Source organism: Fukomys damarensis, unplaced genomic scaffold, assembly GCF_012274545.1.
Source record: "Fukomys damarensis isolate Sample0158 unplaced genomic scaffold, DMR_v1.0_HiC HiC_scaffold_12, whole genome shotgun sequence".
Taxonomy (NCBI): Eukaryota; Metazoa; Chordata; class Mammalia; order Rodentia; family Bathyergidae; genus Fukomys; species Fukomys damarensis.
In genome coordinates this window covers 23,490,928-23,497,424 of record NW_022900924.1, presented here as the reverse complement: position 1 = coordinate 23,497,424, position 6,497 = coordinate 23,490,928, and the positions used below count along the sequence as shown (strand labels likewise).

The following is a 6,497-nucleotide window of genomic DNA, read 5'->3' as shown; positions in this document are numbered from 1 at the left end:
GGTCTACATGCCTTCCTAAAGGATAAACAATAATTTAAGATTATATTGTTATTAGCACTACACGGTCCAGTAAGTCCAGATAGGCATCAGTCACATGTGTATGATGAAAGCATACAGACCCATCCTTTCCTGAAAATGTCTTTGTTCTTTCCATGTACCCTTGCTGTGTGACTTGTTTTCCTATTGGGTCAATATTATCTAAACACTTGCACTTGTATCCTATATATTGATTGTAGTTTGAGCCACATGTATTCACATTGTGACTTTTTAGTATAAATTACCCCTGACAAAGGGCTTCAGTGGCCCCCCCCATTCAAGATGCCTCCTGGATATCCAGGAGCTATTCTTCTCTCCTTATTTCCAATAAAACTCTCATAATTTCTTCCTTTGGTTCAGAACTTCATTCCTCAATGTTGTGGAACCATGAAGATGGTACATTTAACTTCTAGCAAGTCATAAGTTATATTTCTCCTATATGATTATGGCACTGGGTTCTATGTTGTTAATTGCTGCCACTGTATGCTGTTGCCAAACTCAGCTGATTTTTGCTGCTGGGCTGTGGAACTCTTCAGTGCTACAGCTCTGAGTGTTTATAGCCTTTGTTTTCCCTTGGGTACTGGGTATTGAATTCAGGCCAGCAACCTACTCTCTCCACATTACTTGGGATAGATTTACAGAATCTTCCAAGTCCACAATGATAGAATTTCTGCAAATATTCTGAAACCTACAAAATGTTTTAAAAATATGAAATAATCGCTGTCTTTTGCTTCTGTAATTTGCTTTGCTTTTTTAACAAAAATGCCCGAGGTTTCACCATTGAAGCTTAAAGGCACGTGGCCCCAATTTAAGAACATTTTTTTTTTGGTACTGGGGATCAAACTCGGGTCCTCATGCTTGCAAGGCAGGTGGCAGAACCACTGAGCTAAATCCCCGGCCTGATCCCCAATTAAAAATTAACCGAGTAATGAATGTAACTGTACTGTCTACCTAGAATGTACTAATAAATTAAATTAAAAAAAATTAACCGATGTCTCAGTTTGTAATAGTTAAAACTTGGAAACAACCCAAATGCCCATCAAGTGGAGACTGGATAAAGAGGATGTGGTTTTTCTATAAAACGGAGTACTACTCAGCCATGAAGAATGAGAAACTAGAGACATTTATAGCTAAATGGATGCACACTGAGGCTATACTCTTTGTTTTTGTTTTTTGAGACAGGGTCTCACTATGCAGTTGAGACTGCCTTGGAACTCACTATGTAGCCCAGGCTGGTCTCGAACTCACAGTGACCCTCCTGCCTCAGCCTCCCAAGTGCTGGGATTACAGGCATGCACCACCACGCCCGGCAAGGCTATACTCTTAAGTGAAATAAATAGGACACACTTGAGAAAATACCAAATAGTTTCTTTGGTGTGAAAAACTAAAAGTATAAATAAGGTTCAAATGGTATAATCGATAGTGTGAAATAGGAAGAAAATGGCTAAAGGGGAAGTGGGAAGGAGAGGGGAAAGGAAATAAGGGAAAAGAAAAAATATGAAAAATGGAAACAAAGTCTTTGTAAATAGGGAAGGGTGAAGGGAGTGAAGGGAAGGCAGGGATATGGGGAAGAATAAGAACCAAGACATAACCTGTAAAGATCCCAATGATAAATATAACTGTATTATTTGCTTTAAATGTACCAATAAACTCAATTGAAAAAAATAAAATTAACAGATGCCTGTGGTGCTAAGCTTCATCCCAGGAAAAGAACAAATGTTCAAACTAAGATAACAGTCCTTCAGCCATAAAACTTTCTGTAAACCATGCAGCTACAAAGGTGATAAGATGAAAGGAATATCACCAGTTCCTCTTTCCTAACTCTGACCCCCACCACTGTGGGCTGAAATAGCTAAAGATAAACATCCTGAAAGAAATTTCTATATCTGGGTTAACATTGTACTGTTTTCTGACCATGATTTGTGATGGGAACTGTGGGAAGCAGAATCTTATCACCTAAGACGAGGTCATGATTGTAGGACTCTTATAAAAGGCAGATTGTTACCTAGTCCAGGGTCGGTCATTTGGCACAGCTTTTGGTGCAGACCCATCCTTTGCTAGAAAAATAAACTTTTTTTTATTTTACCCACTCCTGTGTCTCTGTGTCATTTACTAGTTCCTTCTGCAACAACACAACTGAAGAACTCATGAGTAAACTTACAGAACTACCAAACAAAGCTTTGTGTGTTTGTGTCTGTGCTGCAACATGGAGGAATGATATCAGCATATAGGAAGAAGCTCTCCTAAACCGGAGAAATGTAAGAAGAATGCTGTTTATATCACATAAGCAGGCTTGTGATTGGTTCAAATTTGAGTCTGCTGACTGGTCTAAATTTGTCCTAATATAGGCCTTCTGATTTGGGCCTCTGGACTGATCCAAATTCAATATTGATGTTTGGTTCAAATTCAGGCCTGCTGTTAGACATGTTCTGGAGTCAGTGAGGGGCATTCAGGACAGCCATAGTCATCAGGGTAGCAAGGAATTTTGGGGAAAATCTGGAGAAGTTTCTTGTCAGCTGCCACATCTCTACAAAAAATACTAGTGTTTGAATTGCCAGCACATATACTAAACATGGCTGGGCTAAAATTGGGAATACAATCCCCTTGGAGGTAATAATAATCACAGCTTACTGGGGTTTGGGGATATTAATAATTGACTTGGACTCTTTCCTGCCCAATAAGGGCAGTTTCCCTGACACCTCTTCAGAGAGGCAGTAGGAGCAGGCCTTCTGTCCTGCAGCTGAAGCTCAGCCACAAAATAATCTCAGGGGTGGTGGGAGAGTAGGGAGCCAAGTAGTCCCAGTGCATCCTCAGGGAGTTGATGAGAAATGAAAGAAAGCAAAAGGGAGAGATGTGACAGATGCCAGTTGCACAATGCTCCCTTCCAGGTATCCTAGAAAAAAGGAATTCAGGTTGTTTCTGGTCTATCTCAATTGAGATAAAGATTCTCCTTTTTTCTGAGACAGGCTTTAGCTATATAGCCCAGGTAGACTCCAAACTTGAGATCCCTGTGCCACAGACTCCTGAGTGCTGGGATTAACAGGTTTGGATCAGCAATGAAGTTTCTTGTTCTCCTTAGAATCTGTTTTATGGTGAATTATGTCTTCTACTTGGTTGCAAATATTTAAAGGTATTGCTTGATTCTCTTTTCACACAACTGTGATTGCTTTATAGCTTTGTTCTTTTAATGCTACCTTTAGTTAGGGCATAAGTAATCTGCTAGCCTTTTGTTAAGAAAAGGCATCCTAACTTTCTCCATCCCTCTGTGTGTACATAACGTAAGAGTTGAATTTCGGGGTCTACCACTGAGGGTATAGGGTCTACCACTGAGGTTCACTTCCAGCTCTTTCTTTTTAGATTTTTCTGGAATGTTCTTTGTTTGGTTTTCAGTGCTAAGGACTGAAACCAGGACTTTCACACAGAGCTGTTTCCAATCTTTTTCATTTGGAGATGAGATTTCCTGCAACTGATAAATTGCCTGAGCTGAACTCAACTTGCAATCCTCTTGCCTCAGTTTTCTAGAGTGTTTGCTTTGTTGTTGTTGTTGTTATTTTGTTTTGTTTTGTATGGGGGATAGAACTCAAGACCCTGAGCTTGCCAGGTAGGCGCAGCGCAAGTGAGTTAAGTTCCTGACCCCTGTTTGGATATTTTATTTGTTTTTTGTTTGTTTGTTGGTACTAGGGATCGAACTCAGGACCTTGCACTTGTGAGGCAGGCGGCAGAACCACTGAGCTAAATCCCCGACCCTGGATATCTTAAAAAGAATTATGCTGTATTCTTTGAAAGTTAGAGGATTCGCCATTTAAAACAAATGTGCCTGGAAACAAATACGTTCTTAAATTTTTCAATAGCGTTAGGTCTAAAAAGATATTTTCTTAAATTAGTGAATTGTTTCTTTAAATTACCTACTTTATTTGGTTTCAAATTTGTTAGATCAGAATTGAGCAAAATATTATTTCACAAAGTTTGACTTTATGGTTCTATCCGTTTTTTCCATTCGGTTTATCAACTGTGTGCAGTTTTGCTGTCTCTACTTTTTTGGGGGTGGGGTGGGGAGTATTGGGTATCCCGGACCTTGCGCTTCGAGGCGGCGGAGGCGGCACCACTGAGCTACATCCCTGGCTGTCTCAACATTTTTTAATAAAAATTTAGTATGTTTTTGTTTTTTTTATTACTGGACTAGCCACGTTTAGCTTTTTCCTTTAATTCCTTAACGTTTGCTTTTCTATCCAGTAATTTTTTTCTTTTCTCATAGCCATGTTTTATTTCCCCCTAAATCTTCATTTCAATTATTTCCATTCTCTTTGCTCACTACTAATGTGCCGTTCTAAAATTTAGGTAAATTCAAATGGAAACAACACAACACCAACCTGCCTTTGACACACTCTCACTACCACACGCCCTTCGGCTGCGCTAGAACCGCTCCAATCACCCAGATCGCCGCAGGGCCCTCTGGGAAGCGCAGTTTCCAGCGCGAGCGGCCCGCTGGGAAATGTAGTTCTGCGCAGCCACTTCCGCTGTTGGGCCTTGTCCGCCTGGGCGCTGTGACATCCACGGAAAGAGCTAGTGAAGCGAGTGCGGGAGGAGAGGTAGGGTGTGCCTTGGTATCCACTCCAGTCAATCGGCGACCCTCTTCAAACTGGGTGGGTAAAGGTGCTGAGGCAGGACCCAAGCGCATGCGCCGCCCGGCCAGGGCGGTGGGGGCAAGGCGGAGGCGGGGTCCGCGTGCTCAAATGTGGTCGCTGCGGGAAGTTTAGGGTGGATGTGGCAGAGGTGGACTACGAATTGGTCGATGCAAGGACAGTGTAGGGTTGGGTCATGGAGCAGCTGAAAATAGCAGCCCGAGGCTTGGGAGAGGCTTGAGAGGTTCGGAGGGTAGGTGAGGGAATTAGCGATCTGGGCGGGCCCTTTGGGCCAGTTTTGTAGATTTGTAGGATAGCGTGTCTGAGAGGGCGGGGCGAGAGTGTGTGCTATTGGGAATTTATTTGTGCGAATCAGGACTCTGGAGGTCATTGATGGAGATGTCTTTGTAACCCTGTGTCCCGTGAAAAGACTCACTGCAAGACACTCTCCTCCACCTTATGACATAGATGAATCTCAAGGATGCCCCCAACGGTTTCCCTATAACAGACCCCCCCAAAAAAAACTTCCTAGCAGTTTCAATCTTTGCCTCATGGGATATTAACGGAGCAGCTTGTGCCCACTCATCAGCTCCAACAACAACAAAACTTGTTAATCAAGCCTTGATTAAGTTTCTTTACTTCCTGTTGTTCCTTGAACCTTGGTCTATGTACAGTTTCTCATGAAAAAGGGCAGAGATTTTTTTTTTATTCACTCTCTGGTTATCTCACTTCTTATACCACTTCTCCATGCCTGGTTCTTTCTGATTTTTTTTTTTTTTTTTTCTGGATATGGAACTCAGGACCTTGCACTTGCAAGGCAGGCGGCTGGTTTTTTTCTGATCTTGATTCTTCCTGTAATATAAAAACCCTCTCTGTTTTGCAGAAGTGCTTGCACCTACTTCTGAGGGCCTCAGTGTGTTCCCTTCTTTCTTTCTTTCTTTTTTTTTTTTTTTTTTTTTTTTTTTTTTTTTTGAAGCAGGGTCTCACTATGTAGTTAAGACTAACCTGGAACTCACTATGTAGCCTAGTCTGGTCTCAAACTCGCAGCAATCCTCCTGCCTCAGCCTCCCAAGTGCTGGGATTATAGGCATTGCACCACCATGCCCAGCTCAAGTGTGTTCCCTATTGTGTAGTTCTCCTCCCCCTGTTGCAACAGTCCTTTATCCCGTCCTCCTAACCCTCAATAATCCTTTGGAATTAAATATTTTCTTATTCTGGATTTACTTGCCAGTTAAATGGCTGCTGTTTCCATGGAGTGAGAAGCTAAGTGGCCTGTGCTGGTGGTGTTGAGGTTCTTCTCTAGGCCTGTTTAGGAGTCTTGTAATTGAGATATCTTAGATTGGGGCACTGTACCAGGGTATAAGTTAGTGGTTGTTTGGTCTGATGGAATTGTGAGAGGTCAGTGGGGTTAGTAATTGGAGTTGCTGGAAGGGTTTGAAGTACCAGTGTTTGTGCAAGGTGTTAAGAGAGCCTATGGGGTTGTCAGGGAATGGTAGTTGATCGTGGAGTGGATTAGAGAATAGGGCTTGGTATACGGGTGAATTCTTGCAGGCCCTGTGGGATAAGGCATTGGGGATTCTTTGGGATTTGTAGGCTAATTTAAATGGTCTTTGGCAATAAGAGATAGCAAGAATGAAGATGTCAATGATGGTGGCTATGTAAGAGTATTGATTGGGGAACATGTTAAGATGTGAGGTTACCCATAGGAGAAAGGGATTGGAATCTTTGGGAACCTTTTGGGACTCAGTGTTTGGGGATTGCAGTGACTTAGTTCTAAACAGGGGATGGTCTATGGAGATTGCTTTGGGGAACTCTTTTTTTTTTTTTTTTTTTTTTTTT

The 6,497-nt window shown here is 42.0% G+C and overlaps 1 protein-coding gene across 4 annotated transcripts in view; it reads left to right on the top strand.

Annotated features, from left to right (window-relative positions):
- The first annotated feature begins 4,526 nt into the window (after positions 1 to 4,526).
- Positions 4,527 to 6,497, top strand: part of Znf605 (zinc finger protein 605) — a 17,100-nt gene continuing 15,129 nt past the window's right edge. For 3 of the 4 annotated variants that reach the window (XM_033762497.1, XM_033762498.1, XM_010604224.3), the window contains exon 1: positions 4,527 to 4,625. The gene's annotated coding sequence lies outside the window, so the exon portion shown is untranslated. Of the gene's footprint in view, positions 4,680 to 6,497 lie in introns of all 4 variants that reach the window. The other variant, XM_033762496.1, reaches the window with a different exon arrangement.